Here is a 14,771-nt window from a genome sequence, read left to right as displayed (position 1 = left end):
TAATTTTAATTTTTAATTTTTGAATTTTATTTGTTATTTTTTATTGTCTTATTTTTCTTGTTTTATTTGGTCATTTTTTTGCTTTATTTTGGGGGAGGTTTTGTATGCAGAAGAGTAACAACTGTGGCAGGAGAGGACCACTGGTGCATGGTGTCAGTGATGGGGGGATGTGTGGGGAGGGGTGCACATGGGGCATGACTCTAAGGCATATGAATATGTTCAAGTGTTCTTCAGGCATTGTCTTGGTGGGTGGAGATGCACACAATAACTGAAAGAATATTGAATTCCCATCCTGGGGAGTCCTGTTACATTTTCTAACAGGGTAACAAGAATTCCCTGAGCACATGGGCAGTGCCTAGCAAAGGAGGACAGAGCATTACACCAGGCCCTTGATATTGATGATTGTATTCGTGAGCCTTTTCTTGTGAAATTGAAACTTAGTCTATTATTATATATTGCTTAAGAGTTACCTCCTAAAAGCCTCCTTGTTGCTCAATTGTGGACTCTCTCTAAGCCAAACTCAGCATGTAAGTGCACTACCTTCCCCCCAGTGTGGGACATGATTCCCAGGGATGAGCCTCACTGGCACTGAGGAATTATTACCAAATGCCAACTAGTGATGCATCTAGAAAAAGACCTTGACCAAAAGGGGGAAATATTAAATACAAATGAGTTTTTATGGCTAAGAGATTTCAAAGCAAGTTGGGGGATCATGCCAGAGTTATGTTTATTTATGTCTCAGCAGGATCTCATTGACTGCTACAGTAAACAGTGTCAAAAATAGCAGGGCTAATATGCTGGTTGAGTCATGAATCTCAGCAGAGTTGCAACACCTACTCTCCAGTTCACTGAACTTGCCAAGGACAGCTAACAAAAGGATGATGGTGGATAACACTCATCCAAAAAACAGTATCTACAACTGCAAGCAAGACAGTTCCATCCATTTGCCCCATGGGATTTAAGCCCCCTCTCGATCAGAAACAGAGTGGCATCACTGTTCCATAATCTTGAAAACTGGGGAATGAACAATGGACTAAAGTAGACTTATTATTATCTTATTATAGATTTATTATCACTGTAGCAATGGAAGAACTTATATCACTGATATAAAGGCAGTGGCCACCAGAGGTTCTTAGAGGAAGGAAAGGGAAGAATACGTGTAATGGGGTATTTTTGGGATATGACATTGCAATGATGGATACAGGCAATTATACATTTTGTCAAAATCTATAAAATTGTGTGAGGCAAAGTGTAAACTATAATGTAAACTATAATCCATGGTTAGTAGCAATGCTTCAAAATGTGAACATTTTGTTACATCAATTGTAACAAATGTACCACACTAATGAAAGCTGTTGTTTATGTGGGAAAGTGTGAAAAGGGGAGAGGGTGGGTTATATGGAAATCCTCTATATTTTTTATGTAACATTTATGTAATCTGAAACTTCTTCAAAAAAATTTAATGCATGTCCATAGAAAGCAAAAATGATATCATTGTCTGATGTGGTTTTCAATACATATAACAACTAAAATGTAAATATTAATGGGGAAAGGGTAAAGTGACATCTATTGTGGCCAAGATTCTATATTTTGTTTAGAGTGGTACAATATTAGCTCTAAGTAGATTGTGAAAGCCTAGGCAACTACTAATTCCTGAGCAATCACTAAAGAATGTAAGGAGATATATAGTAAAAAAATAAAAATAAAAATAAGCAAATAGATGAATTAAAATGGAATACTAAAAAACATTCCAATAAATCATAGGTAAAAAGGAGACAGAGAAAAAAAAACTTATGAGAAAAACAGAAGACAAATCATAAAATGGAAGAACTAAATCAAACTATACCAATATTTACATTTTGTGAATGATAAATGTAAATGGTTAGGACTTCCAGGAGGATGACAGTTTAGGAAGTTGATGGGCTCACTTCTCTCCCAGAAAAACAGGTAAGGGACAGGCAGAAACTGTCCATAACAACAATTCTATGGCTCCAGAGATCAGTGGAGTACTGTGCAACACCCAAGTAAGAGAAGGACAAAGAGATAGAGAAATGGAAATTGTGACGAATGCCCTCAGCCCCAAATCATGATACCCATCCCCCCTCTCAAAGCAAACAGCTTTTGGTCCTCCTGTTCCTGTCAGGCAGCTGTGGACTGAGAGGGGCACAGAAATCTACCTCTGAACAGGGTGGGATATGGCTCAACAATGTTCCAGCTTTTGGCTGGCAAAATTAGGATGCTGGGTCCAGGTCAGGTGCAACACACTCCAAACAGAATAAACCCTAACAGACCTACTCTGAGAAATGTACTAAATCAGAATGTCTATTGCCAGAGATAGAGAATTCTGAAAGCAGCAGGAGAAAAATGATTTGTTACGTACAAGGGATCCCCAATAAGGCTAAGTGCCAATTTCTCATCATAAACCATGGAATTGGTAGTAGTATGATATATTTAAGGTACTAAAAGATAAGAACTGCCAATCAAGAATTCTCTATCCAGAAAAACTGTCCTTCAAAACTAGGGAGAATTTAAGGTAATCATAGATAATCAGAAACTGAGAGAGTTTAACAAGAGATCTGCCCTGTAAGAAATACAACAGGGAGTACTGCAGGTTGACAGTAAAAGATAAAGGAGAGAGGCTAGGAGGAGACTGTAGAAAGGCAGTTTTCATTAAAGGTAACTGTGGCAGTTTGAGATTATTTTATGAATCCCAACTAGAGAAAGATTACATTATTGAACTAATATATTCCTGTGGGTGTGATACCCTTTGATTGCACTAAATTCCATTGAGGGTCCAATGATGAGATTTGATAAGATCAGTTTAGGGATTTTGCTTGTACTATGCCAGTGAGACATGACTCCAGTTGAGTTTCCACCCCCTTGCTGGGTCTGATACAAACTCAGAGACAGAGAGAAAAATAAACACAGGAAAAGGAAGCTCTGCCATATTTGACCCAGCCATGTGAAAGAGGATTAGAGGATCACTTAAACATGAAGCCCCCAAGAGGCTGGATCCATGGAGCAGCTCAAGAGCAGACAAGCCCTGCTATAGGCCTGATTGCTCACAGCTGAGCTCTGGGAGCTGGTCTCTGAAAGAAGGTGAGACTGTAGAGGAAGGCTGAGACCTTGGCAGAGATTGGTGGCCATCTTGTTTCCCCACGTGGCAGCTAACTTTGGTGTGAAAGCACCTCTTAAGGTCTCTTGGTTTGGACTTTCACAGCCTTGGAACTGTAAGATTTTACTCCCAAATAAATTCTCTTTATAAAAGCCAACACATTACTGGTACTTTGCATTGGCAACCCTTTGGAAAACTAAAACCATAACTAAAAGGGGGAAAAAGAGAGACAAAAATAAGATATGACATATCAAGTTCAAAGGATAAAATGGTTTAAGTAAGTAATGCTTTTACAGTAATAACATTGAATTTTAATGGATGGAACTTGCCACTCAAAGATGCAGACTGGCAGAAAGGCTAAAAAAAAAAAAAAAAAAAAAAAGAGCCATCTAAGTGCTGTCTACAAGAGACTCATCTTAGGCCAAAGGATACAAATATGTTGAAAGTGAAAGGCTGGAAAAAAATATTCCATGCAAACATTATTTTTTTTTTAAATCTGAGGTAACTATACCATATCAGACAAAATAAACTTTAAATACAAAGCTCTTATAAGAGACAAAGAAGGGCATTATATATTCATTAAAGGCACAATCCATCAAGAAGAAATAACAATTATAAATATGTATGCACCTGACCAAGTTTCCCCAAAATATATGAGGCAAACACTGGCAAAACTGAAGCTAGAAAGAGAGTATGGAATTTTTCCTTCTGGAGTAATAAAAACATTCTGAAATGGACTGAGCTGATGATAGCACAAATATGTAATGAAAATGATAGCCACTGAGGGTACACTTTGAATAGACTGTACAAGGCAAGAAAATGTATAACACAGTGAACCCTGTGGTGAATGATATACTGTGGATAATAGTACAAAAATGAGAATGTCCTCTTGTAAACTATAACAAATATACAATACTAATATATGGTGTTAATAATAGGAAAAAATACACAAGATATAAACTATGGACTATAGACTAATTTTATGATGCTGTTCTTTCATCAATTGTAACAAATATGTCACAATGTAAGGGAGAAATAGATATCTGTACAATAATAGTTAGAGATTTCAATACACCACTCACTGTCAGAATAGTAGATAGCAGATCAATAAGGAAACAGAGACTTGAACAATTTGATAAACTAGATCTAACAGACAATGCACCCCAAAACACCAGGATATACATTCTTCTCAAGGGTTCATTGATCATTCTCGAAAATAGACTGCATGTTAGATCACAAAACAAGTCTCAGTAAGTTTAAAAAGATCGAAATTATACAAAGCACTTTCTCTTACCATAACAGAATGAAGCTGAAAATCAATAACAGTCAGGGAACTGAAAATTTTACTAATTTATAGAGGCTTAATAATACAGTCTTAAATAATCAATGGGTCAGAGAAAGAACTTGCAAGAGAAATCGGTAATAATCTTGAGATGAATGAAAACAAGAACACAACATATCAAAACTTATGGAATGCAGGGTAGGCAGTACTGAGAAAAAGGAAGAAAGAGCTAAAATCAAAGACTTAACTACACCTGAATGAACTGGAAAAAGAAGAGCAAATCCCAAAGCAAGCAGAAGGAAAGAATAACAAAGATTACAGGAGAAATAAATGAAATTGAGAACATCAACAACAAAAAACAAAAGAATCAACAAAACCAAAAGTTGGTTCTTTGAGAATATCAGCAAAATTGACACACCCTTAGCTAGACTGACAAAGAGAAAAAGAGAAAAAATGCAAATAACCACAATCAGAAATGAGTGGGAACATTATGACTGACCTCACAGAAATAAGAGAGATCGTAAGAGGATGAACAGCTGTATGCACAAAAATTAGATAGCTTGGATGAAATGGACAATTTCCTAGAAACACATGAACACTCTACACTGGTTCTAAAAGAAATAGAAGACCTCAACAAACCAATTTATTAAAGAGATTGAATCAGTCATCAAAAACCTCCCAACAAAGTAAAACCCAGGACCAGATAGCTTCACAGGTGAATTCTACCAATCTTTCCAAGAAGAATTAATACCAACCATGCTCAGACTTTTCCACAAAGTTGAAGAGGAGGGAATGCTATCTAATTCATTCTATGAAGCCAACATCCCCCTAATACTAAAGCCAGAGAAAGATACTACAAGGAAATTACAGACCAATCTCCCTAATAAATAAAGATGCAAAAATCCTCAACAAAATACTTGCAAATCAAATCCAACAACACATTAAAAGAATTATACATGACAATCAAGTACGTTTTTTTTTTTTAAGATTTATTTATTTATTTAATTCCCCCCCCCCTCCCCTGGTTGTCTGTTCTTGGTGTCTATTTGCTGCGTCTTGTTTCTTTGTCTTGTTTCTTTGTCCGCTTCTGTTGTCGTCAGCGGCACTGGAAGTGTGGGCAGCACCATTCCTGGGCAGGCTGCACTTTCTTTTCACACTGGGCGGCTTTCCTCACGGGCACACTCCGTGGGGCTCCCCCACGCGGGGGACACCCTTGCGTGGCAGGGCACTCCTTGCATGCATCAGCGCTGCGCATGGCCAGCTCCATACGGGTCAAGGAGGCCCAGGGTTTGAACGGCGGACCTCCCATATGGTAGACGGACGCCCTAACCACGGGGCCAAAGTCCGTTTCCCTCAAGTAAGTTTTATCCTAGGTATGCAAAGGTGGTTCAACACAAGAAAATAGAATAATATAAGATACCTTATTAACAAATTGAAGAAGAAAATCACATGATCATCTCGACTGATGAAGAAAAGGCATTTGATAAAGTCCAGCATCATTACTTGATAAAAACACTTCAAAAGACGGGAATAGAAGGAAACTTTCTCAACAAGATAAATGGCACAGAAGAAAAATCCGCAGCTAACATCATATCCCATGGTGAAAGACTGAAAGCTTTCCTGCTGAGATTGGGAAGAAGACAAAGATGCTCTCTTTCACCACTGTTATCCAACATTGTGCAAGAAGTTCTAACTAGAGAAACTAGGTAAGAAAAAGAAATAAAAGACATCCAATTCAAAAAAGGAAGAATTAAAACTTTCACTATTTGCAGATGGCATAATCCTTTACCTAGAAAGACATGAAAAATCTACAACAAAACTACTAGAGCTAATAAATGAGTTCAGGAAAATGGTGGAATACATGATAACAGGCAAAAATCAAGTGTTTCTAATCACTAGTAATGAGCAACCTGAGGAGGAAATCAGGAAAAAGTTCCACTTATAATAAAGACTGAAATAATCCAATATCTAGGAAAAAACTTAACCAAGGATATAAAGGACCCGTATTCAGAAAACTATAAAACATTACTGAAAGAAATCAAAGAAGACCTAAATAAATGGAAGGATATTCCATGTTCACAGATTGGAAGACTAAATATTAAGATGTCAGTTCTACCCAAATTGATTTACAGATTCAACACAATCCCAATAAAAATTCCAGCAGCCTATTTTGCAGAAATGGAAAACCCAATTATCCTCAAATTTAGTGGGAAGGTTGAGGGGCCCTGAATAGCCAAAAACATCTTTTTTTAAAAATTTTTTTAAATTGATTTTGTAAAAATATTACATTACAAAAAAATATATGAGGACCCCTTCAACCACACCACCCCCACCCCACCACCCCCACCCCCAGCAACACTCATTCCCATCATCATGACACATCCATTGCATTTGGTAAGTACATCTCTGGGCACCTCTGCACCTCATGGTCAATGGTCCACATCATGGCCCATACTCTCCCCCATTCCATCAGGTGGGCCCTGTGAGGATTTATAATGTCCGGTGATTGCCCCTGAAGCACCATCCAGGGCAGCTCCAAGTCCCTAAGTCACCTCCACATATCGTCTCTTCCTGCCATTCCCCATACCCATTAGCCACCATGTCCACTTTTCCCACTCCAATGCCACCTTTTCTCTGTGGACATTGGATTGGTCCAAAAACATCTTGAAAAAAGAAGTTGGAGGAATTAAGCCAACCCATTTTATGAAATTTGTTTTAGCATCTAAGAAACTAACATGCCAACTTACTCCTATTAGTGCCCCACCACTTAATTTCACACAGTGGGTATAATATCCCCACACAAAAGTCTAAAACTCTCAGCCCCTACCATACTAAATACCAGTATCCCTATAGACAAACCCATACTGTTCCCTACTATAATGCCCACAGTCACATAATCTCCAGTTTCTCCTCACAACCTATGCTTCATGCTCCATTACTGTCATCACCATGAATAGCTTGACTTCATACTTCTAAAGCAAAAATTGGCTTTTGTAGTAAATTGGCTGAATTACAAAGAAATGCACAAACTTATAATCAAAATGGGAGATTTTTAACACATATATAAGTAGAAATGTTGAACCTTAAAATACATTTATTATAGTAAAAGGAAAGATGAAAATTGATTAGGAAAACATCTATCTCAGAAAGTTAATAAATGAATAACAAACCAAATAAAGTAGATGAAAGAAAAGAATTAAGATGAGACCAAGTGAATAAAATACAAACAAACAAACAAAATAAAGTGTGTCAAAAAATAAAGTTCAAAAGATCATCCTATATAAAAACAAGAGAATGATGGGGGGAAAAAGACAAGAATGACAAATTGCCAAGAACATAAAGAAAAAGAGAATATCACTAAAGATCATGAAATATATGATAAAGAACTTTATATTTGTTTATTTAGGTACAATGGATATATTTCTAGAAAAAATACAAGTTAACAAAACTAAAATAAATTTACATAAAAATATACGTAATGGGGAAACGGACTTTGGCCCAGTGGTTAGGGCGTCCGTCTACCATATGGGAGGTCCGCAGTTCAAACCCCGGGCCTCCTTGACCCGTGTGGAGCTGGCCATGCGCAGTGCTGATGCGCGCAAGGAGTGCCGTGCCACGCAAGGGTGTCCCCCGCGTGGGGGAGCCCCACGCGCAAGGAGTGCACCCGTGAGGAAAGCCGCCCAGCGTGAAAAGAAAGAGCAGCCTGCCCAGGAATGGCGCCGCCCACACTTCCCGTGCCGCTGACGACAACAGAAGTGGACAAAGAAACAAGACGCAGCAAACAGACACAGAGAACAGACAACCAGGGGAGGGGGGAAATTAAATAAATAAATAAATCTTTAAAAAAAAATACGTAATGATGAAATGATGGAAAAAATCTTTAAGATTGGAACAAGAAGAGAATGGTGGATATCATCACTTCTAATCAATTGTACTAATCTTTGATCTAGCGACTTGGTAAAACTAACTTAATTTCAATAACATCTGTAAATTCTTTGGATTTTCTACTTACTTTTTACCATTTGTTAATAATGACAGTTTGATTTCTTCTTTCCAATTTGTATACCCTTTGTTTGTCTTTCTTGCTTGCATTGGCTAGGATCTCTTATTTCCTCTAACACATTCTCAATAATTTTTGCTGAAACACTTTAAAACAAATATGAGATATATCATTCCACATGTATACATTTTAGTATACATTTCTTTGGGGTATGTATCCAAGAGTGAATTTGTTTTATTCACTATGCACATATTTACATATACTAATATTAGCCAGATGCCCACCAGAGTGGCTACACCAGTCCACATTGCTACAAGTAGTGCTTGAGGTTTCTTGTATAACCAACTCTTCATCATTTTAATGATTCATCACCCTAAGATTTGGCAGTATCTTAGGAGAACAGCAGTATCTCATTTTTTTTTCTTTCTAATAAGTTAGAGCATTTCTTCAAATTCTTAGTATCCTCTTCTCTAAAATGCCTCTTTATTCCTTTTGTCCCTTTTCCTATTGTGGACATTATATTCTGATTATTAATACACCTTGTCAGTTTGAGATACCAAAGATAGCTTCTTGATTAGAAACATGATTTTAATCTATCATATCCTTCACTGAATAATACTGATTATGAGATAACAAGATCAATTTTTGCAGAATTTCTGTGCTTTTGAAGACCCTAAATAGCAAACATATTCTCCTATAACTTGTTTGATTAATGTACTAGATTTTCTTTCTCATGTAAATTTTAATCATTTTGGAGTATATCTATGTATACCATTTAGATGGGAATACATTTTATTTTTCTCTATATACACATGAAATTCTGAAAAATAGTGGTATTCATGACTTAAAGATTCTATATTGCAAAGATGTTAATTTCCCAAAATTATTTATATTAAGCATCTTTTGAGAATTAAATCATGTCCCCCACAAAAGACATGTTCATGTCTTAATCTGTGCTCTGCTGGGTGTGCACCCATTCATAAATAGGACTTATAAAGATGTATTAATACTTAACAGCTAAGGTGTGAACTCCTTTGTGAATAGGAACTTCAAGGAACCCACTTAGATGAGGTCAAATTGAATCAGTGTGGGTATTAATTCATATGGCTGAAGTCCTTATAAGGAGAAGAAATCTAGACAGTGACACAAATGACTGATCAAGAAAGGTAGAAGCCAGAAGGAGAAACCATGTGACAGAGGCAAAAATGCAAGCCAAAAAACCTCAAGGATTACTGCAAGTGAACACCAGAATGCTACAGACTCTGTGTGGTGGATTAAATTGTGGACCCAGTTTAGATAAGTTTTTGGTCTTAGTTTACATTCTGGTGGGTGTGGACCCAATGTAAATAAGATCTCTTCAGGTAAACCTTAGTCCAACAAATTCAGGTTGGGCTTTAATCCAGATTAGTGGAGTTCTTTATAAACAGAGTGAAAGTCAGATGGAGAGAAGTGCCATGGGAAACAGCCAGAAGCTGCAAGTCAACCAAACTGGAAGAGAAAGGAGAAAATACTACCATGTTCATTGCCATATGATAGAAAAGCCAAGGATGAAGGATTCCCTAAGCCAGCCCCAGAATGCCGCAATCTTCAGGAAGAAAACATCACTTTGCTGACACTTTAATTTTGGACATCTCCTAGCCACTAACTGTAAGCCAATAAATTCCTGTTAAGCCAAACCACTGTATGGTATTTTATTAGCAGCTAGGAAATTAGAACACTCCAGGGAGAAGCATAACCTGTCAAGATCTTGATTCTGAATTTCTATCATCCAAAACCATGAAACAATAAATTCCCAAGTTCAGGCCAACACATTGTGTGGTATATGTCATAGCAGCTCTTACAAACTTAGACACAATTCAAATCCAATAAAATTACCAGTATTTTAAAAAATAGAAATATATGAGATTACAATAAAATTATGTGAAAAAACAAAAGGCTAAAAAAGCTAAGGTAAAAAAATAACTAAGGTAACAAAATAATAAAGGAATGGAAGACCTAATTAAATCTTATCATAAATCTACAATATCTAAGAGAATGTGGTGTTTGCCCAACGATAGAAGGATAAATAAGGGAACATAATAGAGGATCCTGATTAAAAACAGACACTAGTAACTTGATGTGTAAAAAGCAAACACTGCAGAGAGTAGAGAAAGAGGTCTTTTTCAGTATATTGTTCTTGGTCAGGTGGATATCAATATGCAAAATATATTGACCACTACCTCAGAAAATACAAAAGTTTAAACTCCAAAAGAACAGAATATTTAAATTTGAAGAGTAAAAAAAGGTTCTTTTAGAAATTAAAAAAAAAAAAAAACAAAACTTTTTCCAGAACAGATCATATGCTTGGCCAAAAACAAACCTCAATAATTTAAAAAGCTAGAAATAATACAAGCTTTGTTCTTTGGCCACAGTGGAATTAAGTTACAAAAGGGAAAATGTTGAAAAACTTACACTTATGTGGAAATTAAACAACATATTCTTAAATGACCACTGGTCAAAGAAAAAATCAAAAGGGAAATCAGAAAATACTTTGAAATGAATTAAAATGAAGACACAGAACTTTCAGGAAGATGGAAGACTAGAAAGACATGGGACTCTCTTCTCCAGAAAAATAACTAGAGGACAGGCTGAAAAGCCTAGAAAAAGATCTAGGTTTAGGACACCAGGTGAAGGCTGGACACCACCCAGAGGAGAGAGGGAGAAAGGAAGGTAATTGCAACTACAGAACTAAGAGTTGAATCCATCAGCTGCTGCTGCCGGCAACATCCCCCACACTAAAGACACTTCAGGATTCTCAGGCCTCTGGGCCTGCCCCTACAAAGGGGGCTCCAGGAAACTACCACCCCAGATAAGGGTAGAGAGAGGAGCACAGTCTAAGACTGACCCAGTTTTTGACCCACAGATTGGGGCTGCTGTCTCCCAGGAGCCCTTCCAGGCTGGGTGGAGCTGTGCCATTCTTTGCCTTGGGAGCCAGCAAGGGGCTAAAGAATAATGAACCTCCCAATCTCCTTCTCTACTAATGCACTGATTGTTGAGGATTCAGAGGAGAGTGAAAATATTTCCTAGCCAGGAAAAGGGAGGAGGCTGCCAGAGAAGGCTTGGAGAACTGTCTCAGAGAAAGTGAATTACAAGTCTCCTAGCCTCCAGACAGGAAGCCCTATCACATTGATCTGGTCTGTGTTGCAGCAAATACATTCCAACCAGGCATTGAACACTGAGAGGTGCCAGAAAGTGCCATCTGCTGGCAGACCAAGGAAGTGCAAACAAGAAAATTAAAAATAAGTAGGAGAGGTTTTTTCCAGGCTCTATAGCCTCCCTCCCCAAGATATTAGGAATCAAGTCAACAACCAATTACTGGGTCCAGTGCCCAGTTTTGAGCAACCAGCAGGGACAACCCTAACAATCCAGGTCAAGTCAAGAATCAAAAAACAGTGGTAACACACAGCCTCCTGCCACTAAATCCCTACAAAAGAGAAATAAATTAAACATCTGAGTAAACTACATCCTAATCAGATGCTTAGACACCAGAAAAAAAATTACAAGCCATACTAAGAAAATAGAAAACATGGCCCAAGAAAAAGAATATATCAAAGTCCCAGAAGAGATGCAGAATTTGAGAGAACTAATCAGAAAGATGCACACAAATTTCCAAAATCAAATTAATGAATTGAAAGACAATATGGCTAAAGAGATAAACAACATCAATAAGACATTGAGCAAGCACAAAGAATTTGAAATCCTGAACAGAAAAACAACAGAGCTCATGGGAATGAATAGGAGAGATTAAAAACACATTAGAGGGAAGTGGATTTGGCTCAAATGATAAAGCATGCACCTACCACATGGGAGGTCCAGGGTTCAAACCGAGGGTCTCCTGACCCATGTGGTGAGCTGGCCCATGAACAGTGCTGATGTGCAAAAGGAGTGCCATGCCATGCAGGGGTCTCCCCCATGTTGGAGAGCCCCGTGTGCAAGGAGTGCACCCCTGTAAGGAGAGCCACCCCATGTGAAAAAAAGTGCAGACTGCCCAGGAGTGGTGCCGCACACATGAAGAGCTGATGCAGCAAGATGATACAACAAAAAGAGACAGATTCCTGGTGCCACTGACAAGAATGCAAGTGGAAACAGAAGAACACACAGCGAATGGACACTGAAAGCAGACAACTGAGGGGGGCAGAAAGGGGAGAGCAATAAATAAAAAATGAAAATCTAAAAAAAAGAAATATGTAGCTTTAAAAAACACACATTAGAGGCAGAAGACAGCAGAAGACTAGAGACAATAGAAGAAAGAATAAATGATACTTAAGACAGAAAAGTTAAAATTGAAGAGAGAAAAGCATAGAAAAATTTGAACAGGGGCTCAGAGAGTTGAATGACAACATGAAACACAACAAGATATGTGTCATGGGAATTCCAGAAGGAGAAGAGAAGGGAAAGGGGGCAGAAAGAGTATTTGAGAAAATAGTTGAAAATTTCTCAGTTGTCATGAAAGAAATGAACTTACATGTCTAACAAGTGCACTGTACCCCAATCACAAAAAACCCAAATAAACCTACTCCAAGACACATACCATTTAGAATGTTACATGTCAAAGATAAAGAGAAAATTCTCAGAGCAGCAAAGGAGAAGCAAACCATCACATAAACAGATGTCCAGTAAAACTTAGTGCAGATTTCTCTTCAGAAACCATGGAGATGAGAAGACAGTGGCATGATACAATTAGGATACTGAAAGAGAAAAACTGTCAGCCGAGACTTTTTTATCCAGCAAAATTGTCCTTCAGATATGAAGGTGAGTATAAAATATTCACAAGCAAACAGAAACAAAGATAGTTTGTAAAAAAGAGCCCACCTTTGCAGGAAATATTAAAGGAAGACTTAGAACCTGAAAGAAAAAAGGAGACTCAGGCTTAGAGGAGAACATAGAAGAAAGAATAGCAGAGGGGATAAACAAAAGAGCAAAATGGCACAAAAATATGATATGACATATAAAAACCAAAGAATAAAATGGTGGAAGTAAATAGTGCATTTACAGTAATATCATTGAATGTGAACAGATTAAACCCCCCCAATCAAAAGTTATAGGCCAGGGAAGCAGTTGTGGCTCAATCAGTTGGGCTCCTGTCTACCATATGGGAGTCCCTGGGTTCATGTCCTAGGGCCTCCTTGTGAAGGCAGGCTTGCCCACACGCTGTGGAGAGCCACCCAGCCCACAAGTGCCATGGAGTGTGCCCAGCCCACAAGTGCCACGGAGAGCCACTCAGCAAGGTGACACAACAAAAAAGGAGACAAGCAAAAATGCAGAAGAATGTGTAGCGAATGGACACAGAGAGCAGACAGCAAGCAAGCTGCAAGGGGGGGGGGTTAAAAAGTTATAGGCTGACAGAATGGATTAAAAAAACATGAACCATCCATATGCTGCTTACAAGAGACTCACCTTAGACCCAGAGATACAAAACGGCTAAAAGTGAAAGGTTGGAAAAAGATACTTCACATGAATAGTAACCAAAAAAGAGTAAGGTAGCTTACAAATATCAGAAAAAAACAGACTTTAAATGCAAAACAGTTATAAGGGATACAGAGGGCCATTATATATTAATAAAAGGGACAATCCACCAGTAATATATATATAACAGTCATCGAAATCTATGCACCTAACCAGGGTACCCCAAAATACATGAGATAAACTCTGGGAAAACTGAAGGGAGAAGTAGACAGTTCTACAATAATCTTCAGAGACTTCAACTCCCCACTCACAGAATTAGATAGAACAACTAGACAGAAGATCAACAAGGAAACAGAGAACTTGAACAATGTGATAAAAGAGTTAGACCTAACAGAAATATACAGAACACTGCATCCAAATTCAGTGGGCTGTACATACTTCTCAAGTGCCCATGAATATTTCTCCAGGATAGACCACATGTTAGGGCACAATGCACCTCTCAATAAGTATAAAAATATTGAAATTATACAAAGCACTTTCTCAGATCATAATGGCATGAAACTGGATATCATTAATAGACAGGAAAAAAAGTAAGTAAATTCAGAAATCTGTGGAGGCTGAATAACACACTCCTAAATAATCAGTGGGTCAAAGAAATTGCAAGTGAAATCAGTAAATATATTGAGACAAAAAAAAAATGAGAACACAACTTATCAAAACCTGTGGGATACTGTTGTGGGAAACTGGTTTATCTATTAGTTGCCTCCTGTTATTGTACAAGATGTTCTAAGTTGCCTCCTGTTATTGTAAATTACCTTAATGTAGATGTTGAAAATTGCTTCCTATAGCCCACAGCTGCTCATTAGCTTTCAAGTAAATATGATGGGGAAACTAGGGTTGAGGCTCTCAGTTTCAAAAGCTGTGAAGTC

The sequence above is a fragment of the Dasypus novemcinctus genome, chromosome 18, assembly GCF_030445035.2.
Source record: "Dasypus novemcinctus isolate mDasNov1 chromosome 18, mDasNov1.1.hap2, whole genome shotgun sequence".
Classification (NCBI taxonomy): domain Eukaryota; kingdom Metazoa; phylum Chordata; class Mammalia; order Cingulata; family Dasypodidae; genus Dasypus; species Dasypus novemcinctus.
The sequence above is the reverse complement of the archived record's forward strand: the minus strand, read 5'-3'. Positions refer to the sequence as shown.